Here is a 24,848-nt window from a genome sequence, read left to right as displayed (position 1 = left end):
TTCTTGCATTCTCTCTACAAGAATGTTGTCTGTCTTGTAAAGTTTGGTCATTGTCATTGTCTTTTTGTTTATCTTGCATGGTTAAATCTTACGAAATGAACATGTATGCATAATCACAAACAAAACACACATCTCAATTTGGGCTTAAAATGAACAATTTTTTTTTTATAAATTTATTGGAATGTATGTTTGCTCAAATTCACTCTTGAATGCAAAGCTAAAAAGAACACCATCTTGTCATGAAGGGCCTCTAGGTGCATGTTGAAAACAATCTTGCAAACACATTTCATCTTTTGGGGCATAAAAAGAATCCACATTTTAGAAACTTTCTAAGTTATAAAAACAAATAAAGACACTTTGAGTGAGTTTATTGTTGGACTCACCCTCTTTAATCACCCATCATTCTAACCATTGGTTGCAATATCAGTGCCATATATGGGGATGGGTCCACCTAAGAGGGTGTCAAGTGCTCCACAAGAATCAAACTCTATTCATTTGAGTTTTTATTGGTTTTTCTAAGATAGAAATTTTTTTGAATGCACATTAGTCTTGCTAACACTTCATTTGGGTATAAAAATTAAACAAATCTTGATGTGGAGGGCCTCTGAGTGTGCACTTGAAATTGAGCTTTAGACACATCTTTGTTTTGGCCTTAAAATGAACAAACACCAACTCTTGAATGCTTTAAAGGAAATCAATCGATACTTGACGCGGAGGACCTCCAAGCGCGTGGGTTTACTTTCTTGTTGACCCTAACTCTTCTTTGTGTATTCATTCTTCGATCACATTTTATTTTGTTCATGTATATCAAGTTGGAATTGAACATTTTCATCCTAAACATGTGTGTTTGCAAGGTCTAGACTAGACAACTTAAGTGTTAGTTGGTGAAAGAACTTTGCTTTTTAGCCCAAGGTCATCTGAATCTTCTCTCCCCTTGTCACCTTTGTGGGCCATCTTGGGTGCATAAGACTAGGATCCAAAACCTTGTTTTTAGTTTTAAGAGGCCTGCTTGGGGATTTTATCACCCCTTGGGATGACCTCAACTCCAGCGTTTCGATGGAGTATAAAAATTGGGAGGTGAATCCAAAGACACCTCTCTTGGGATCAAGATTTTGTCACTCAGGCTAAGCCTTAAGAAACTTTATACCCTTAAGAAGTGAAAGAGTTTTTGGTTTCATCTATGGATTTGGGCCTCATGTACCTTGTTTATATCGAGGACTCCCTAGATAAACCAACTATTAGCTTTGTAGCCAACCATCTAGGATGTTCATGTGCTTGAAGTGATTGTTCGAAATATTTGTAAAAATATACACACTCCTTGGCATGAGCATCACATTCTGGAGATTAAAACTTCTATCTGGTTGTTCTTATCTATTGCTTGATCTTTTACTTGTTGAATGAATGTATGTCAAACTTGGTCAATCCTAGCTTAGGGCACTTAGCATGGTCACTACCTCCAAAAACCCCATAGTTGTGATTTTAATCCTTATAAATATCTCATATCAAGCCATCCCAAGACTAAGTTTAAGAAGGCTAAGCTTCCTCAAATACCAGCCTATAAGGAAATCAAATCAGAGCATAAGAAGCATACCCCTAACCCTAGGATTGCCAAATTGGATAAAATTGAGAAAGACAGAGCTGAGGTAGCATTACAAACTGAATGGGACTACAAAATCCAAAACCTAACCCTTTCACATGGTGTTAATATGAGCCTTATCAACAACTCTACTATTACTCATTTTGATTAGGTCCTTCCTTTTTCTGCATACACTTACACAGTTATAGGTTTAGTCTCTCATCTAGGAATTACACTATCCCATTCAAGAATTTGAAGTTAGACCATCTCCTCTCATCTTAGGTTGTTGAAGAAGAATCCTCCACCTGCATTTGTTAAAATCTTAGCATTATTTCCTCACTCACTTAGAAACATTTTTTGCATCACATCTCTGATCATCTTGAGTATCCTTGAAAAATAACACTTTGCTAGGAATAGGTTGTTATTGGTGTCCCACATCACCTTGAGCCAAAGGTTGGGGTTGCACCTTTTGCACACTATCACATTTCCCACATTCATATTTTAAGAAAACACAAGCTTCTTATGCAAACACCATATCCTTTAGACATCCTTAGTATCATCCCTTGCTGCATTTGCATCTTTAGGAGAAGCATCCTTTCATGCCACCCACCACACATTTTGGTAGGCACACACAAAAAAAAGACATGGATCCTAGTCATAGTGGTAACACATCTTGAGCTCAGCTGTACTCTGTAGTATCCATGACACCATAAGACCCACCACCTCAAATCCAAAAAGAACCAAGATCATCCATACATATTGAGGCTTTCATGAACCAACCTGGTCATGCTACTATTGTAAATGCCATCATAGATCGCAACAAGGAAACCATCATGGCAAATTTCTTATGAGACAATGTTGGTGTCTTTGAATTTGGACATCCACCACCTATCAACATAATAGATCCTACTCACCCATTGTTTGGATGGAAACCACCTCAGGTAGAACCAGTAGACCCAAATATCCCCTTAACCCAGGTGTCGGTTCCCATTCCACAGAACACTCATCCCATTCCCACTCAACCATTAGTGCATACTACATCTCAACCAACCTTGAGTATACCATTTGCATCTGTTTCCACCACTCACTTTTCCACTCCACCAAATCCTCCATTTGCATCTAGCAGCACTACCTTTTTGCTTCCACCCCATATCACATCTAGTTCATTTGCTACTCAAATACCACCATTAGGGTCCAATACCTCATCCTCCATCCCACCAAACATCACTATCAACCCCTTTGTAACTAGCCAAAGCTCTTTTGCCACTTTTCCTTTGGGACCTCAGAATATTTTTGTGACACAGGCACCTATCATTAGTCTTCTCCCTAGCACTGTAGTCATGTTTGCACCTCTGACACTATCATCCATTGCTTTGCATAGCTATTCACTCCCACCCCTCACCAACTATTTCTCCATGCCACCTCTAAGCAATAGCCCGAATCCAATACCACTGCAGTTCCCTACAATAAACACTTTGCTGCAAATTAACTACTTGCACCTACTACAAATCTATCCTACTCTCAAGCAGGTGCACAACCCACATATATTGGGCATGGTATGTATTCCCAAAGCATAGCACAAGCATTATCTACATTACTACCATTCTAGCCATAATCTTCACACCAGCAGTATGCCCAAGCACCCACATAGAACTATCTCATAAGGTGACACCCTTATAGTCATCTACCACACCAACCTCAGTAGATGCAATAGTATGCACAACCCACATTCCAACAAACCATTGCATCCACTCCACCAGCTATGCAAACCATTTTTCCATAGGCACCATATGGTCATCAGAGTTCTCCATATCACATTTCATATTCTAGCATGTATCCTACACCGGGGGCACCTGGATCAGAGGTACCCACTCCTCCACCTATAAAATCTAAATGGGAAGAAATGAAAAATGCTCTCAAAGCCCTCAAGGATGGGACAGACACCAAACCTTTCAAATTTGAAAATGATTTCCCATACCCATTTGATAGGACTATCACATTGACTCCATTTCCTAAACATTTTGAGATCCCCAAGTTTGACAAATTTAGGGGGAAAAGTGATCTAGTTACACATGTTAAGGAATTATATATTCATTGTGAAAAGGTAGCTTATAATGATGTGTTCCTCATGCGTCTCTTTCCCAAGAGCCTAGTAGGACTAGCCTTGGAATGGTTCTGTCGTATACCTCAAGGTACTATTAAAAATTTTGCAAAAATTTCTGAGGCCTTTTTTGCTCAATATACCCATCTCGTTTAGACTGAATTATCTATAGTGGACCTTGTCCACACCAAACAAAAGGGGGGAGAAATTCTTATAGAGTACCTGCAATGCTGGAAGATCCTCACAACAAGGATCTCTTGCACCATCCCTAAGTGCCATCTTGTCAAGATGTTCATAAACAATGCACACCCTAGCCTCGCTCATCATATGGTTATGAACTATTTGCAAACATAAAAAGACATCAAATAAAAAGGAATGGGCCGCAAGCAAGGCCTCATTAAGGATGGTGTAATCAGATTGTACAAAGAAAACACCCAAGACTGTGGTTTAAGCAATGACAAAACTCGATATTGGAACAAAAACAAGAATATAGTGACAGATGGTGCCACTGAAACTTGATAGGTCCATATTGTTGGGGTGGCTATCAATGTTCCCACCATGTTTTGCCAACAACAAACTTATCAACAGCAACCTCCTATGTATCACTAGCCACCCGTGCAAACTCATTAGCAAATACCTATTCCTCATAATCAAACTAATGCTATCACATTGTCAGCAAGTAATAAACCTTGTGTTCAGAGACAACCGCAAACATACACCTCATTGGGGGAACCTCTTGATACAATCTTTGAAAAATTGGGCAAAGATAACCTTGTTTGATATCCACAAAAGCAACCCTTGGAACCTAATCATTCTAGAGCATCCTGGTACAAAGCTAATGAATATTGCAAATTCCATCATGTCAAAGGGCACACTACCCTTAAATGCATGCAACTTAAGGATTATGTATAGGACCTCATTGACCAGAAAGAGGTCATAGTGGGGGCACAACCCTCACCTAATGCAAGATTAATGATGTATCAAAATGCTTTTCCTCCTCATAACATGAACCCGAGAAAGGCACCTATAAACCCTACTGTCAACAAACCTAACAATGCTTTGAGTAAACAAGGTGACAACCGAGACACGTCTTAGAATTATACCTCAGCATACTTAGACTATGGGAGCTTAATTGGTTGCATATCCCAAGTTGAACCATTTGTCAATGTCAGCAATGTCAAAGGCCCAAACACTCAATGTGTAGTTGCTACCCGTCGGATGCGACTCAATATAGCTGGTCCACCCATATCCACACAAATTAGACCACCATCAGCACGACCACCTCCATCTCGAGCATCTCCATTAGAATCACCTTCACTAGGGCCACAGTATAACATTTTGGAAGACCTTGGAAACATGCTGGCCCAGATCTCCATCTTGGATCTCTTATGGACAAGCCCACTTTATCAAGAGATCCTTGACAGCACTTTGTGTGAGTCCTGTGTCCCCTCTGACATAAATGCCACTGAGTTTCATAGCTTGGTTAGCCATCTTTTAGCCTCTTGTGCCTTATCTTTCAAAAATATTGATATCCCAGTAGTTGAACTCGATCACATCCTCCCACTTTGCATCACTATCATGGTCTCTAACTTTGTAATTAAATGTGTCATGATAGATAATGGATCAGCTCTAAACCTATGTACTCTAAATTTCATCAAGCAGATAGGATATACTAAAGCAGATATCATCAATGAGGTGATCACCATCAAGGCATATGACAATTTGGAGCATACTACTAAAGGAACCATCTTGCTCCCTATCAGAGTCGGCCTAGCCACTCAAGAAATACTTTTTCATGTAGTCAATCTTAATCTTCCATATAACATCCTCCTCGATCATCCATGTATTCATGCCATGAAGGCCATTCCATCCACATATCATCAGTGCGTCAAATTTTTGCATAATGGCACTGTGATAACCATCCACATAGATCTTGAACCCTTTTTTTATTGCAATATGATTGAAGCTTCATACACCAATCATTGTCCTAGGATCGAAATTGGCACCACCATGGCCAGCTCCTCTAGCACCTACCATGATTCAGACACCATTTTAGCCTCCACTCTTTGTACAGTTAAGATCAACTACCAAGGTTGTGGCAAGTATAGTCTCACAGATGCTTTTGCTATTGGCACTCTACAACTTGACCCACATACTCAAGGATGCCCAATACATCAAGGGCCTATACCAAAAACCCCCTCTCTACTTCACCAGTTGGGTCCTACCACTTTTGTCACCAAAGGTATCCTTGATGGAGAAGAAAACACACCAGACATTAACACACGGTTATACAAAGAACCACCTCCTAAAAGTGAAGCACTTCTTGATCACTTTAAATAGAAATATCCTTGGTCACATCACTTGGCCATGGAGCAATGGGATTATCAAGGAGGTGGTTTAGGCTGCCAGGAATTAGGTATGAGACAACCTATAGAAGCACACCAAGGGAAAAAAACCAAAGGCTTGGCTATGGATTCCCCGCAACTGGGGGCAATACAATGGAAGGCCACGTCTTTATGAACATCCAAAACACTCTCGTTGAGGTTGAAGACATCCTTGAGGAAGTTGAAAAGAAAGCTTATGACAATATTTTCCTTGACAAAATAATCTTTGGATCCTCTATGTTCTACCAGTTATCCTCAAATCTCATAAACCTCCCCCTCGCTCACCCTAAACTCATAGATTGGGACCAACCAAGCATCTTTCATGTTGACGAGTTCTCTATCAAGCACACACTCTTTAAATTCATGGGGGCAGAAATGCCACATAAATAGCCACCTCCACCATCAATGTATGTCTACAAGCTGGATCCTGTGGGTTACTTTAGGGAGGAGGAAATCTCTAGTCGCAAAATTGAAAGGCTAAAAGAAATAAAAAAGATACAAGATAAAAGAAAAACATTCCATGGTGAAAACTCCTCTGGAGTGCCATTAGGTGACTCAAAAAATGAAACAAAAATAAAGGATGTATCCAACAGTCAAAACCTCTTAGAGGCACCTGAGGATGGAGATTTCATCGTCCCCCCACAAGAGCATCGACCTCCTATATCTTTAGTTTTGACAGAAGAAACTCGGCCTCTAAACATCAGTCTAACAGAGATACAACATATCACATACATCGCAGCCTCTCTACCACTTGAACAAACAGATCTTCTTCTTGAAGTTCTCCATGAAAATATAGGCCACTTTGCATGGTCATATTAGGATATGCTAGGGTTGGACCCCAAACTAGTTGTACACCATCTAGCAGTGGATCCAGGGGCCAAGCCCATCAAGCAAAAACTTTGAAAAATGCACCCTAAAGTGGCTTTATTAGTCAAAGCAGAGCTAGAAAAGTTGCTAGAGGAAAAAATCATTCAACCAATAGATTATTTTGAATGGATTTCTAATATGGTACCTATTACCAAACCCTTTGGTGATATTAGAATTTGTACCAATTTCAGGGATCTTAATAAAGCTTGTCCAAAGGATGACTTTCCCCTACCAAATATCGACATGATTGTGGATCTCACCATAGGTCATGAGCTCTTTAATGATACAACCAATTATCAATCTATAGTATCATGTGTAGAATCCAATTCATCCAATCCAATCTGATCTCCTATTTACTTAACATGATAGGTAGCCTCGTGCCACCCTTTTCAACTTCTATCTTCATTCTCGTGCATGGGGGGGGTGGGGTAGTATCTCAAACCACCCTATCTTAGGGAAATTTCCCTCTCTTGTTTTTCCCTCTCTTTGAACCTCTCCTTTCTCGTACGGGTAGTTTGAACCTCTCTATTTCTCATATAGCTAACTATTTGGGATGGATATAATAAAATTTGTATAGCAGAAGAAGATCAGCATAAGACATCATTTACTACACCTTGGGGTGCATTCTACTACAATATGATGCCATTTGGGTTAAAGAAGGTTGGGGCAACCTATCAGTGTGCAATGACGATCATCTTCTATGACCTAATCCATAAGATACTTGAGGATTATGTGGAAGATATTCTAGTCAAACCTCTCAATGCTTTGGATCACTTATCTCACCTCGAGGAAGTGTTCAACCGACTGGTAGAATATCATCTCATGTTGAATCCAAATAAGTGTGTCTTTGGTGTTACTTCAAGGAAGCTCCTAGGCTTCATTGTGTCACAGTGCGATATTGACATTGACCCTAAGAAGGTCAAAGCCATCATGGATATGGCTCATCCTAAGACACTTAGGCACCTTCATTCTTTGCAAGGAAAAATTCAATCAGTTCGATGGTTCATTTCTCAGCTTGCTAATAAGTGTCAACCTTTCACTCACTTTCTTAAAAAAGATCAAAATTTCAAATGGGACCTAGCTTGCCAGCGCAATTTTGAGCTCATCAAGCAATACTTAGCTAATCCACCTATTTTGGTTTCTCCAATTGTAGGGTGCCCCCTCATATTTTACATCATAGCTACTCCTATAGCATTAGGTGCTTTGCTAGCACAACTTGATGATGTAGGAAAGGAACGAGCTATTTATTACATCAGCCAAACATTAGTGGGCTATGAGCTCAACTACATGCCAATGGAGAAGGCATGCTTAGCAGTGGTGTTTGCCACCCAGAAGCTACATTACTACATGTTGAATCATACTATATGACTAATATCAAAGATTGATCCATTGAAATATATACTCTCTCATACAGTACTCATCAGAAACCTAGAAAAATGGGTTATGCTTCTCAGTGAGTTTGACATTCAATATGTTGACAGAAAGGCCATCAAGGGCCAGGCTATTGCAGATCACTTGGCTGATGCACCCTTAGTTGTAGATCACCCACTCATCATAGAATTTAGATGAATATCTTTGTTTGATAGAAAAACAATCACTCTAGAAGCTATATTTTGATGGCTCCTATACATCTCATGGCTCCGGTGTGGGCATACTTTTGGTTACACCTCAAGGTGATTATATCCCTAAGTCTTTCAAGCTACAATTTTCATGTACCAATAACATTGTAGAGTATGAGGCCCTTGTTGTTGGACTAAAAATTGCCATTGAATGGAATATCATAGACCTTCAGGTCTATGGTGATTCTCAGCTTATCATCAAACAAGCTTTGAATGAATATCAAACCAAGGATGACAAGTTACTACCTTACAAAGATCTAGTTGATCAACTAAAGGAGAATTTCACTCATATCCAATTCATACAGATACCTAGACTCCATAATAAGGCAGCTGATGCTATGGCTAATATTGGTTCTCTCTTGGAAATACCACATGAAGCTACGCAGTATGATTACTTGGTTGAGAAGTTGCACGAACTTACATATGAGAATGATGAATCAACTAGGGTCTGTATCTTGGTTGGTCCCCAATCTCCATGGTACCACAAAATTCATGCTTACCTACTAAATGTTATCATATCTCCTCACCTCACATGAACCCAACACCCAAACCTTATTCACAAAGCTTTCCATTACACTATCATCACCCAAACCCTATATCATCATGGTTATCATGATCTCTCTCGATGTTTAGATCAAAATGAGGCTATGATGGCTCTCAAAGAGGTACACGCTAGACTTTGTGGTGCTCACATGAGCGAGATGGTGCTAGTAAAGCAGATCCTTTAGGTTGGATATTATTGGCCTACTCTAGAATAGGATGCATGTGAATTTTTGAAACGATGTTTACCTCGTCAATAATATGCTAATTTGATCCAGGCTCTAGCACAAGACTTGAAACCCATTGCACCACCATGGCCTTTTTCCTGCTAGGGATTTGATCTTGTTGGTCTTATCGTGCCACTTTCTTCAGAAGGGCACAAGTGGATAATCACCACCACTAATTATTTCACTAAGTGGGTCAAAGCAGTTCCCCTTGTTACTGCCATAGGAGTTTAGGTGTCCAAGTTTATATTGTATCATATCATATGTCACTTTGGCATCCTAGCTACCATTTTCATAGACCAAGGAGGTAATTTTGAAAAATTAAATATGGAAGAATTGTGCACTTCCCTCTGCATCCACCACCACTTCTCGAGCCCATATTTCTCACAAGGTAATGGTTAGGCTAAGTCAACTAATAAGACCCTCCTCAAAATCTTCAAGAAAGTTTTCAATGACTCTGGTCGTGATTGGAATTTGCAAATTAATCCCACCCTATGGGCATACCATACTTCATTCCATATAGCCACTGGCACAACTCCATACTCCTTGGTCTATGGTGCTAAAGCAATCTTACCTATTGAGGTTGAACTCCCATCACTTTGCATTTCTCTTTGAGGACAAATATTTGATGAGGAATATAGAGTGGCTCGACTTACTCAACTTGACCTACTTGATGAAAAAAGGCAAAAGGCCTACGACCATCTCATAGTCTATCAAAGTTTCCATAGGTGCAATTTCAATAGGAAAGTCCATCCGTGTAGTTTTCAAGAAGGTGACATGGTCCTTAAAGAGAATATGAAGGTTCAAGCTGACAAAGAAAAGAAAGGCAAGTTTGAGCCCACCTAGCTTGGTCCTTATGTGGTTATGACATCTTTTTGGCTCATGAGCCTATCAACTATCTACCCTTGAGGGTGAAGTCCTAAATGATCCTACCAACATTATTCACCTCAAGAAATTCTTCACCTAAGGACAAAATTTTCAAATCAAGGAAAGAAAAAAAAAGGGCATAAAATAAAAATAAAGCATCCAATGGTGAAAACTTGGCAATTCAAGCACCTTGGATAGGTCCCTAGTGAAAACCTAGCAAATAGGAACCAGGTGTACTACAGCTCTTCCATTATCTATCATTGACACACACCCCTTTATCACTCCTCCATAATATATCACTCATCCCCCCCCCCACTTTTTCCAAGGTGTTCCTTATTGTTATTCATCATGCTTCACAACATCACCCTCTAGCACTTTGCACCATACCAACATCCCACCTCATCCTGGTAGTATAGAATCCCATGTATCATCCTCGATGTATCCCACCATTGTAATCTACTAGATCTACCCTATTAAGTGCTTTTTATCCATGTACTTTACCATGTGTAGCATATATAGCCCATATAACATGTGTCTCATACCTCTACACTAACCCTTGTCTCCCATGTACCATACCTATGTGAATACAACAATATTCAGACCCTTGTACATAAATCACGCTTTACATAATCCCACCTAACCAAAACCATCTATTATAATAATGCTATCTCCTCATCCTGAGCTTTCCCCAATCATGCATATACCTACTACTATGTTTTGCTATCTACTCATGAGCTCCCATGTCCTTAACTAGTCATACTTGTACATACTATCCTGATCTTGTTGTAACCCATCAGTTGATCCCTTTGACAAAAGGTTCCTTTTTCACTTTGCAAAATCTTTTGTTGTGTCTTTTTGGGTTGATTGTTTCCACGTATCTTTTGTTGTTTCCTCCTCAAGATCACCATGATCATTTCATATCATGGTGTGTTTTGACTAGGACAACAAAGGAGGTCAGTTTTGATCACAGTCTTTTTGTTGCTTGTGAGTCAGTTTGATATTATCGTTGCATATTTCCAATATGTTTTCATCTTTTTATAAAACATGATGCACTTGGGTAATCTTGTTTTCTTGTGGATCATCCAGCATCATTCCAACACTGATCTCTTTGAGACTCGTGTGATGCTAGGGCAATCCTTGCATGCATGTTTGAGTCTGTCCTATGAAATTTTGGGGAAAAGGCCTTGAAGTTCTTAGTAACCTTGGCAGATCCCTAACAATCCTATATCAACTAAAGTGTTCACACTACATAGTGGTACTTCCTCACAAAGTACCCCATGCTCAAGCTTCCCCTATGCCTCAATTTTATTTTTAGAAACCCCTGGTATCTTCCTCCTTGTCATCACCCCTCTTCCTTGAACTATCACTTTTCCACCCTCAGAATCATTTCATTCAAAACCTTGAACATCAATCCTTATTCTTTCTCATGATGTGATCCCTATCATAAGTTACTATCCTAGCTCTAAAAAAAATCTCTGCTATCCTCCTGACTGCAAGTTTTCTGGTCACTCTTTTTCTAAACATTATTCTTCTTAGATTTAGTATCTTCTATGAACACTTTTCATATCATACAATGCTATCATAATTCAAAACATTGGTTATCTTATTCCACCATCATTGTTTGTCTTGCATCTCCTAAAATCTTGTATGTTGTATCATAGCTTGTATCTTTTCTCACATCCTAGAGTATCATCACATTAAGTCTTTTATGTTATTTCTCGCCTACTTATCATAAATCCTAGGTGCATCTTTTAGTTTGTGTTCTTTTTAGCATATCATAATTTTATTGTTCTCTCTTTTAGTTCATTTTTAGAATAGTCATTCATCATTAGATTATCAATCATTTTAGCATAGCTTCTCATCATTAGATTATGATTCATTTTAGAATTATAGTCATTCATTATTGGTATAGGTTTCATTTTAGTATTGTAGTTCATCATTAAGTTGTACTTCATTTTTTACATATTTTCATCTTTTATTTTGTAATTCTTTTGTTTTAATCTTTGATCCATCTTTAGTTTGTGTTAACATATCCTAAGTGCCATGACATTATATTCCTTTTCCATATCATAAATCTATTGTTTATCCTTTAGTTGGTGATTCATTTTACATTTGTCACTTATTTTATAGTTTGTACTTATCATCACACAACATCATATCACATACTCTCTAAAGGAATTAATTTTCCAGGATCACATCACATCCATCATAAGCCACATCACATCATCAAGATCATATCAAAAACCAATTAGATCTATCATATAGAAAATCTCATCATCATCACATCTACAATAGCATAAGGAAAAACATGTCATCAAGGATCACATCACATCTATGATATCATAAGTAAAAATCACATCGCATCATATCTACACTATCATAGCTGAATCACATCAAAATCATATTATATCACGTATACAATGTCATCAAAAATCACATCCTACATCAAAAACTGTCAGCACAATCATAAAATCATAGCACATGTCACATCCTACATCACCATCATCAGTAATACCATCAAAACATCACTATCAACCACTATACATAACACCACCAGTCCATAACACATATATCACCAGAATCATCAGATCTATATATCAATGAAAGAATAAAAGAATAAAAGTCCATCAATGTACAATGTCCATATCATACAAACAGGTCTGAGCTCACAAAAAAACCTCCATGTGTCTCAAAAAGTGATATATACATGATACTCAATATCTCAAAAAGACTCACATGCTCATCGATGCTCAACCCATTGTCCCTGCATCATCAGTCTCCTCCTCTGCCCCTCTCCTAACCCCTGGTGCTAGTGGTGGTGGAAGCGGTGGCCTCATCATACCTCCCCCTATCCCAAAGCTCTCTGCCTCCTCCCCTGCTACTGGCTCAGCCCTGCCCTCTAACTCTTCCCTGTATGCTAGGACCCACTTGTACTCTCCCCCCAAGTGCTCCATACACTCTCCCCTCCTCCCTATATCCCTGTGTGGGTACCTGCTATCCCTAATTGAGTCAACTACCTATAATGCTTAATCTGTGATGCTAGCACTATGGCATGGTACCTCCCTTGGTAGAATCTAGCCCTCTCCCTCAACTCCTCCATCTCTGCTTGCAGTCTTCGTAGCTCATCCAATCCTCCTCCCACCACCACCAGCCTATCTCACTCCTGCTGGAGGGCATCTAGTCTAGCCTACACCCGTTGTCACTCCATAGTCATGGCATCCAACCTCCCCTCCACCTAGCCCACCTCCATCTATAACCTCCCCACCTCTACCCCTGCCTTGTCTGCCTGCCCCTAGGTTGTATCCTGCTCCTGTCTAAATTGATCTCGCTCTACCTAGAGTAGCTAGCTCACCACTGCATGTGCCTACTCTAGCGAGGCATACCTACCTACCAATCCATCATATCCTCCCTTGAAAGATGATCCCCTTGCATCTTCCCCTATCGCCCTCTGTTATCCCTGTGTCTCCTCTCCTCTCCTCTCTGGTTGGGCTCCCCTCTCCTCCACTCTCCTCTTTGGCTAAGCTCTCCTCTCCTCCCCTCCCCACCCTCCTCCTCTGTCAGGCTGGCTCCTCCTCCTGTGTAACCATTGTTTCTTGCTTCTGCAACCCCCTCACCACATAATGCCCCTATAGAGATGCTCGAGCTAGCTCCCCTACCACCATTGCTGCCCTCATGCCCTATGCTCTCCCCACTAGTCTTGGCCTCACAAAAGTATCTCGGTACTCCTATGTGGAGCCTGCATCTACTGCCCCACCAAACCAATCCCACTACTACAGCTCTAGCTCTCGCCATGCCCTCAATAACCCATCCCTTGATAGGGCTGGCCCATACATTGACACCGGCTCATGTGTGACCTGCTGATACTAGTGTGGATCCCCTAATGCCACCTACTACCGCAGTGCCCTATTTGGCCTATATTACTCTGCCACATACTCCCATCTCTCAAACACAAAACATGGAGAAATCATGTAGAGGAGCTACTCTCCCTCCTCTGCCCATGGTCCTAGGCCCATATATGGCCTCCATACCACCATCACTATCTCATCAATCTGCACTCTCCAGTAATCCACTAAATCCATGTGGTGGTATGTCAATGGCTCCGCCCAACTATATGCCACTGGCTCCTCTAGCTACCTCTCTCTGTGCCTCAATGGCCTGAGCACTGTGATATGCTCCCATGCCCATACTTGTAACAGTGTAGGGAACCCAATAGTCCTCCCCTGTCAGCCATCGCCCTGGTACACTACCTGATGTAGGTCTCGGTATAGCTTGGCCAACATTAGAGAACCCCATGTTGTTGGGCATCCCGCATCCACAATCTCCATCACTAGTGGAATTAGTGCTAGTGTCACCCTTGTACCACTTGTATCTGGGGCAATGTAACCCAAAACTAGCCCTAGAACATAGAAGTAGATCTACCTCTCTACCGTCACATGATCCAGATGCTCATCCAATGTGAACTATCCCCTTTGGATCCTATATTCTACTCTGGGCCCCACCAATCTCTACACAATCACCTCTGCTATCATCTCTCTAGTCACCATGACTGACATCCCCTGCACTGGTAGTCTGAATAAGTAGTACACATCCTCCAGCATCACCATCATCTCCCCTATCGATAGGTGGAACATCGCTATCTCATTGTGTCATCTCTCATACAGTGCTATGACCATCATCATGTAGGTGCAGGTATGGGGCAACCTAGCCAAGTGGCCTAACCTAATCACCTTGATCTATACCCAATCAACTGATGGTAGCATCTCTCCAGTGTGCAACACTTCTACTCATCGCTCCCGTGACACTAATGCATCCAAAGACCACTACACACCACCAAAACAAATCCAATCATTAGTTTTCCTATCTCCTTGTTTATCCTCCCACCCTCCCTTACCTCAACCCAACTTCTTCTGCCTTTATTCTGCAAAAATAGCATTCTTGTGAAGCCTAACCTCCCATGTTTTTGCAAAACTATCTTCTAGCGGGATCACAATGTTGCCTCTTCTCTAACCCTTGACCTTTTACCCTGATCTCGCTAGCACTTTCCTGCAGTCTCTCAACCTGGAAATTCCATCGATCCTTGATCCTATGGGATCACATTCCTATACTGTCCCCTTTTTCCCACTTTCCTACTATGCAAAACCCTTAATGCTCGAGGACATGTTTGTGCTACTTGAATCAAGTTCCTCTTCACAGGGACGTGATCTCACTGACTCTATCCCATTTTCGCGTATCTTCCCACCCTAGGATCATGTTCTTGCAAATACCTATTTGAACCCCGCATCATCCCCCGATGCTATTTTTCACAAGATTGCAATTTTGCTGATCCCGCTCGTGTTCCCGCTGGACCCATGCCTGCGGGATAGTGTTTCCACCTTCGCAGGACTGCTCTACCAAAAGCATAAACAAAATCCACAAAGAGTTTTTAGACCCTACCGATCAATTGGGCATCCCTCGTACTCAAACTCATCGCACTATGTTTGCTCGATGCTCTAGTCGTGCAATACCCACCATCGTAATTGCTGCTGCAGAGCTCCTAATTAACAATATCTCCTCCTTAATCTGACTGCAAATGACCCCTTCTAGCCCCCTCTTCACCCCTTATAGCCCACCCTGGTACCTTAACTACCCCTCTCAGTCCTCCCACCCTTCAAACAAATTCCCATCTCACACAAACAAAAAACAACAACTTTGTATACTTATAACATATCTTGGTCTATCAGCTTGTCCATTCTCTTTTGCTCCATACCATTATATCTATCCAGCTTTCATTTCAGTTCTTCCTTGATCAACATCTTAGTTCAGCTTGCCAGATGGATCACTCATCCAAATCCACCAGCTTAGGTGCTCTTTGATAGATCCTTGCAGGATATAGCTTTCCTCATGTTCGATCTTGGTCTATTAGTACCTTGTCCTACCCATCTCATTGGCCAATGGTTCTCTTTTGAATTTTCACTTTCTTTTGATTTGAATTTTTCCCTTTGGGTCTTACCATATCTTTTCCAAGCAATCTTTTTTTTTCCCTCCTCACGGTCGCCATGATCTTTTATATCCTGGTGTGCTACGAATGGGGCAATTCAAGTGCTAGGTCTTGATCAGGTCTTTTATTTGTTTTTTTTTCCTGCTTGTGGGTTACCTAGTATCATTTCCACACTACTTCCTCTGGGATTCATGTGTGATACTGGGGCAATCCTTGCATGTTTGTTTTGAGTCAGTTTGTCAATCCTCTAGAAAGTTGGTCACCAGGCCTTGCTAAATGTTAGAGTTGGTCTTATGTTAAATCTCATGCTCAACTACGTGGTAATACTTCTCTTTGTAGTCTTCCCCCATCCAAACCACTTTATCTTCTCATCCCCCCCCCCCCCCCCCCAATCCTAGATCATCTTAGGCTTGCTTCTGCTTGTGCATCTGACCTCTCTTTATCATTATCCTATAGTAAGAATTTGAGCTAATTCAACCCCTTCTCTTTGCCCATCTATGTCTCTGCTCATCTTGAATTCTTTTGCTTTTCAAGAAGTCATCAAGCCTTGTCTTCTCTCTCCACTGCCTTCTTGAGGAGGCATCTCTAAGTCTAGTCTCTCCTCTTCTTATTTGAGACTGGGGTAACCTTGTTGCTAAAACATCTTCCTCATGTTGTCTCCATTTGAACTTCTTTGAAATAGTGTTGTCTCAACACTATGTCAAAGAGGGGAAAAATGTAAACACCTAAATTTGATTACACTGCTTTGGTAATCCTATTTAGCTATCTCTAAAGACATCATTAATTAAATTCATATTTAATTAATCATTTTCCATCCCCTAGCTGATTAATTTAATTAATCATCTATAGTCCTAATTGATAAATCAAATAACCTATCATTTATCAATTAAATCATATTCTCCTATCTAATTCCAAATCCCAAATTTATTAAAATCACTTTAATAAATAAAACCCTCAAATCTAATAGCCCCTAAACTATCCTAAATCCTCCATTTAGCCTAATCCACCCCATCCACCCATACGAACTAAGCTTAACCACTAACTCACCCACCCTCATCAATACCATCCACTTGAACATCCCTAAACTAATCCTAACCCAAGCCTAACCCATACTCTAATCATTTGCACATTCCTAAGCAAGCTTAAGACTTTCCTAAATCAAGCCAAAGTCTCCCCTCAAAATATCCCAACCACCAAGCCATAAAAGCTCTTACAAAGCCATAAATGACTCTTACAAGCCCATTCATTTCTCTTACAAGCCATTATGAGGGTCTTTATGAGCTTTGAGCCTCCTTTGTTGACCCCTCAACCCCTCTTGCTCTGACCAATGACCCTATGACATGTGTCACTCCCTAATTGGCTATAAGGAAGCACAATCCATGTGCTCTCCTCTCATTCAATCTAAACCTTCCATAAGATTTCTCCCATCCTTGCATCCTAGCCCTTGATCCCTCAAGCCCTTTGCCTATTTAAGGAATCCCCTCCCAAGCCATTTTAAGCACAATCCATTTAGTAAAGTTATCATGCTAGTTTGAAAAACACAATCCTTCATGCAAAGCCATAATGTCATTTTGAGAAACAAAGCCATCAACCATACCCTCATAATGCCAAATTGAGAGCTCACAAGGCTACCAATTTTCCATTATCCATCTCTAACATTGAAGCAATTGAGCATACATCCATATCAAAGGACACATCTACAAATCAAGTGATCATCCTTATTGAGAGAGCCTATCCATGGCTCATATTCTCATTTGAAAACCTCACTTTTTCTCTTTTTATATGTTTTGTTAGTTTGGTTTTGTGAATGCTTTGTTTATTTAATTTTTTTTCTAACATCACTAAATTCACATACACAGTTACTAGTTCATCATTTAGTCTATAGTGTTTGTTGAGCATTCCAATGGTTACCAGGTTTCACAGTTCACACTAAGCGTTCCAGAGGCTACCGAGCGAAAATAGCCAGTATGAAGTCCAATAGTTATCACCAAGTAGTCAATGGTTACCAAGCTTCACAGTGTCTACCAAGTCATTAGTTTCTATGATGTGATGCCAATGTCTACTAAGTGATGTGATGAGAAATGTTTACCAAGTGAAAGTAAGGTAAACATAGAATTCAATTTCTATCGAGTTACACTATATCCACAGAGTCTCTAATGTTCACTAAGTTCAAAAGCTACATTGAGTGATTAGTATGGACTGAGCCTCTACCTCTTCTGAATGCATAATGATGTTGAGTAATGCAATGGATGTTGAGTATTAAAAGGTCACCAAGTTAGCTTATTGAACCTAAGTTTCTACATTTGGGCTAACTCAGTAATATTTCTATTAACATGTGTTTTAGCCAACCTTGTAAATATGAGAATTGGGATGGCATATATGGAATGTATTGTATCATATTCAAGTGTGTAAGAGTGAAGTAATGTTTTAAGAAGAGTGAATGCGAATGTAAATCAACAGCAGAGAAAGGCAGATAGCAAGGTCAAATCAGGTGTAGTAAAGTTTTATCTATCACAAGAGGTGATCAACATTTCAAGGATCTAATTAGAAATCAAGTTGTATGTCAAATCTACTATTTCATCCTAACAGGTGAATCAGTTTCTAAATCCTTTAATAGGGTAGACTTAATAGTCTTTTCATTGAATCTCTTAATAGAGTGCATACTTCATTGTATGTTTGTAAAACCTCTAACAAGGTGGACCTAGCAGTCCTAATTACTCCTAATAGTGTAGATCATCAAAAGTGATCATTATAAGCTTTAATAGGCTAACTTTATACTATAATATTGAATTTTTGTGGGCATCATCCCCACCCTAGTTTTACTTTCTATTTGGAAGGTTTATGGGACACCAAATATTGTGTTCATGTGCCATGAATGTTTATCTTTCAATTTTCTCATGCATGCAGTAGATTAGATCAATTAATGGTGAAAGGATTATATTATCATGTGCTAAATTAGTTTAAAATGGTGAGGTTACTAATTCACCCCTCACTTCTTAGTAACCTAGGTAGTCTTGATTATTTCTAATGATTGGTATCAAAGCTTTGTGTTTCTTAGGATAAAGTTTGACAGCTTGAGCAAAGATCTAGGACAATGGAGATATTCAGACTTGACAAAGCTATTGACAATGAAAAGCTAGATCTAAAGATGGCCATAACTCAACTCAAGGAAGAAAAAGAGCATCTTTCCAAATCCCTAAAAACAAGGAAAGAACTTGCAAAAGAAATGAATGACCATCAGTATGTTGAAGAAAAGATTGAAGACTTTTCCCTTCAAGTAGTTCAGATGAAGAAAATAAGGCAATCAAAGAACTCTTAGAAAAGAATGGCTCCCTATAGGAAGAGGTAATAAAACTGAAAAGAGAACAAGAAATTCAGTCAATAAGTTTGTGTGAAATTTTGGAAGAAAGGAATAAGGAAAATGAAGACTTGGAGACAAGAAATAATGAAACTCAAAATCAATCCCTTCAGCAAGAAAGTCTTATCAATTAGCTCTCCAATGCAAATGAGGAAATCATGAGTCTAAGATCTGAAAATGAAAGGCTAAGAATGATTTAAGAATTGAAAGACAAATTAGTGAAAGATTAAAAGTTGATCTATATTCTAAGAAGCAACTCAATGAAAGAATAATGAAATCCCAAGCAGACATGGATCAATTGAATCAGAAAAGTGGGCTTTATCTTTATAGAAAAAAGGGTTAAGTAGGACTTGGATATAAAGAAGAAGGTGAATCCTCCAAACAAGGTGCTCTAAGAAATCAAAGACCAATTTGCACTCACTATGGTAAGATATGTCATACATCAAACAAATGTTGGAGCAATGGAAAGGAAAAAATTAATGGAAAATGCTACAATTGTAGTCAAGATAGTCATAGAGCTAATGAATGCAAGGAGAAACCAAAGTTTGAAGGTAAATGTCACAAATGCAAGAAACAAGGTCATAAGGCATTTGAGTGCAAATCTAAACCATTCAATCTAGCTGAACAATTTGTAAAGGCAATATTTGGTGGGGACTACAATACTTTGTGTAGATGTCATTACTATGGATAATATGGACACATTGGCATAAATTGTGCAAGGCATCACCTAAGAAAGAAGGATACTACAATAAGATGTTATACGTCTACTAAACTTGATCATATAGCTAAGAATTGCATGAATATAGGTAGAGTTAAAGATGAAAGAAAGACAAAGTTGATAACATCAAGAAGCAGATGAGATAGTAGTGGATTCCAAAATCTATCAAGAAAGCCAGATCAAATTTTGGAAGGAAAGATCTAAATTAGTATTTTAGATACAGAGGGATCATAGAAGTTTAGCATCAACATTCATTGAGTGAGGTTAAGTTATATCGAGCAAGGTCGAGAGTAACAAAGTTTTGTTTGGTCACGGAGTTACAAAGTTCTACTAAGTTACTTGGATAGATAGTGGATGATAGCCTATCAAGCACTATGGCTCTCATCATACCAAGCATTAATGGATTAATTTTCATCAAAAAGGTAGAATTTTTATTTCATTTTCACTGCAAATTTTAGTATATCCAGAGCAAAGCTATTTTCAGAGCATCCAAGTGATCTTCAGAAGAGTTTGTAGCAAAGTTTCTCTTAGTCTACTAAGCAACCATGGCATCCACCAATAGCAATAGCAAGACAAAGAAAGGTTTAGAGATGTTAGTGTGAGGTGTCAAATGGAAGGCCCCAAATTTCAAAGTGGTGCCAACAATTATGGAATCACTCAACCCTAATGGAGCTTAGTCACAAATTCTATCAAAGGTACTTCTCATTAATGATATTCATACTCATTTCAAATGTGTTGTGCAAAAAATTAGAACCCTAGAAATGGATAGTGCCCTAGGAGAATTGTGTGTGGATGGAACCCTCAAACCTAAGCATAAGCATCTAGAGGAGAAAGGCTTGACCCACATTCTGCACTTGCCAAGAAACTTCCAAATCAAATGGATTAGTTATATTTTGATCCATGTGCATAATGGTCAGTTGTGGTTAGAATAGCCAATATTAATAATGACAAAAATGATTCATAGTATCATGGGTCTCCCTATGCTCAAAAAGGTCAAAGTTACCAAAACCCTAGGTTGGAATAAGCTATAGAAGAAAACCCTAGCCGAGTGGGATGGTAGAGGACTGAAGATTAGCAGTGTATCTGATGTAGAACTTAAGTTGTGCATTCATATCATTGTGTATAAGATATACAGATCTAGTCAATTGAATAGTGTGTCGTAGTAAAGAAGAACTTGGAATATGATTTGGTAGATTTGATGGTAAAACATTTGAACAAGAACATGGATACTATAAGGACCTCTAAGAATAATCTGTGCAAATTTGGTTCTTTGTTAACCTATTTGTTCTTTTATGTACAAATTTTTTTCCCTTCCAAAGGATGGAGAAAGGATACTCCAGCAGTTTTCTACTAGATTAATGAGTTTATTGTAGAAATGGATGAGAATTTTGATAGTATAATGGATGGATATTTTAAAATTTTAAAGGAAAAGATAAGTAATGGGTTCTGAATTCTACCAAAACTAGTTGAAGACTATAAGGATGATGGTTTTTTCATGGTTGACTATGATAGAGTGTACATTCAGGCAGTTAGGGCTAGAACTATATGGGTGAAACCTCTTCCTTATGAGGTTAATATTGATGAAACTAAGGAGATAATTGAAGACCTAGTGAATGAGCCTATAGATCCAAATTTACCCATCTTTGGAGCTTTTAATGAAGCAAAGGCCAAAGTAGAGCTAGAAATTAAGCTTCCACAGGTGGTAAATAAAGGTAAGAGGAAGATAGCAAAATTGAAAATAGAAAATGCTCCTCTTATGCTTATCAAGGGAAAAGGAGAAGATGAAGAAGAATCTAAGGATGAAGAGCAAGAATCAAAAAAGGAGGAAGAGCCTATAAAAAAGAAAGGTAGGGTGATTATCACCAAGTCACCTAAGGCCTCAACAGTTATGTTTACCAGAAGATCTAAGAAGAAAGGAGGCAGTGAAGTTTTGTTTAATAAGCCCCCTCTCACCTTCCAAGAAATATTGAAGAAAATGGAAGAAGGTGTTGGTATTACAAACTTCAAGGCATTAAAATTTGAAACCAGGATAGATAGAAAGAAGATGTAGATTGAGGAGCTAGTGTTGTCAAAGATGGGAAAATGGAAATATTCCCCTAATCAAATTGCCCCACAAATTTCCAATGAATTATTAGCAAGGTTGAAGCCAAGATTGGAATCAGCTACTCAAACTATCAAGGACATATATGAGCAATCTTTGAGATAGTTGCTACCGAATCTTACCAATGTTGAGGTTAAGGAAGCAATGAAGAAAAATGAAGAGAAGATGATGATGAGATTTCATACTTGTTTGTTTTTGGTGAAAGATATTGAGCATGTAGTCAAGGATTCTACAACTATGTGGAAAAATTTTTATCATATGCATAAATCTAGTGAGGATCCATTGGAAATAAATGATGATGATGATAGTGACAATGAAGATGATAATACACCATGTGTCACTATTGATGCTAAGGATTGTCAAGAATTGATGAAGGATGGTGAAAAAGAGAAAGAGGAAGAAGATAAAGAGGAAGATAGGGAAGAAGGTGAAGAAAATGATCTTGTAAGGATAGCTACACAAGTTATAGCCTCCCTTCCTCACTCTCCTCCAAAAATTGCTACATCATCTGGAATGGAGACAACTTCAACAAGTGTGATTGCAACCACAACAAATACATCATCTTCTTAATCACTCATTGCTCCCTCTTAGCTCCACATATCACTAATGGAAGTGTCTACCACTTCATCCACCAAGTTGTAGCCCTTCTCTTCTTCAGCTCCCAAATCAAGAACATTAGTAGTATGTACAACATCCAATTCTACAATTTTGTCTACTTCAATTTTGCATGCTTTTATAAGTTCTTCACTTGTAAATACTTCAATAAATGCTCCTATTATATGTACTTTAGTTAGTGTTCCACCTATTATTACTTCAATTTTGGGTAGCACATCAATTTTGAATTATTTTAGCACTCCAGTCAATATTTCATCAATAGCCCCCATTCAAGTTTTTACGACAAGTTCTACTATTTCTACAATTGTTTCTATTTCAAAGTCCAAAGCAGTAATGTCAGAAGTAGAACCAAGGACACCACTTAAACTTCTAATTACTAGAAAATAAATTGATGAAGATATAGACTTGGATAAAGAGATTGAAATTTTGAAGTTAAATTTTGACAATGCCACTATGGAAAAAATGAGATTGGTTAGCCAACTTCTTGAATAGAAAGCCATACAAAAGTAGTGAAGAGAAGAAAGGGATAGAGAATATCAAATTATAGAAAGTGCAAAGAATATCTTAACAGAAGCTATAGGTGTGGATGTTGATTCATCTCAACATATTTTGTTATAATTAAAGGAAGCAATATATAATTTCAATGAGGACTCTACTGGTCAAGAAAATTTGATAGAAAAAGCTAAGAAAAAGTTTGACAATAAGGTGCTTGAGCACATTGCTATTAATTAGGTAGAGCTTTCTTCAATTTTGGAAAATCTTGAAAATTATTTTACAAATGTAACATCTCTTTTTGCCAAGATATGTGATGTTACTACATACATTAAGGAAATAAAGGAAAAATTGAATAAGTTAGATGAGGATCTGAAGGCTAGTGCTCAAAAGTTGCAGATTGACCCTAGCTCAAGCTCAACACATCACATGAAGGTTAGATTTCTTTTAGACATGTAGGCTGAATTATTAAGAGAGGAAGCAAGGATCAAGTCTACATTAATAGACATCCAAAACATGATCCTACCAATCATGGACACAATGTAGAAACATATTGTTTATTCAAAAACATTGATCCATGATAACAACTTTTCAATTGCAAATCATATGATTGAACTCTCAATAGAGGTTCAAGTGGCACTTCAAACTTGAAAATTTTTGCAAGAGAATTGGATAAGACATTAGCTCTTATTCTTAAGGTACATTCCAAGTTCCTCTCACATTTTGGTGTCTCTATATAAAGTATGATGTATAATTATTTGGCATTACTGTCAAAAAGGGGGAGAAAGAGATATTTGTGGAGAAACATATGTATAGAATAGAGAGAGACATGTGTATAAGGAGGATAGATATTTTTACATACAATTAGTATGATATTATATGGTATGTACATTGTATGGGGGAGATATGTGCAAATACATTACAAAGACAAAATTTTGAAAAATCAAAAAAATCAGTATGTCACTATACATAAGTTTTGGCTAATAAGTTTTTTTTTCACTAATGCCAACGGGGAAGATTGTTAGCATTAATTTATGTTTATCATTACTGACAACACTTATTCATAATTATGTATGGTTATTGAGTTCATCATTTAGTCTACAGTGTTTTCCAAGAATTCCAATGATTACTAGGTTTCACAGTTCACATTGAGCATTCCAAAGGCTATTGAGTGAAAACAAGTAGTGTAAAGTCTAATAGTTATCATTGAGTAGTCAATGGTTATTGAACTTCATAATGTCTACCGAGTCATTAGTTTATGTGATGTGAAGCCAGTGTCTACCAAGTGATGTGATGAGCAATATTTATTGAGTGAAAGCAAGGTAAACATAGAATTTAGTTTCTACCTACTTACACTATATCCACCGAGCCTCTACTTCTACCAAATGCATGATGATGTTGAGTAATGT

At 38.6% G+C, this 24,848-nt stretch overlaps 1 pseudogene; it reads right to left on the bottom strand.

Annotated features, from left to right (window-relative positions):
* The window catches only part of LOC149542850 (putative 12-oxophytodienoate reductase 10), a 90,605-nt pseudogene extending 77,473 nt beyond the window's left edge, over positions 1–13,132 (bottom strand).
* Between the last annotated feature and the right edge of the window lie 11,716 nt (positions 13,133–24,848).

Source organism: Cupressus sempervirens, chromosome 8 (genome assembly GCF_028749045.1).
Source record: "Cupressus sempervirens isolate cs-2001-9-10 chromosome 8, ASM2874904v1, whole genome shotgun sequence".
NCBI lineage: Eukaryota > Viridiplantae > Streptophyta > Pinopsida > Cupressales > Cupressaceae > Cupressus > Cupressus sempervirens.
This window is presented reverse-complemented; position numbering and strand designations above follow the sequence as displayed.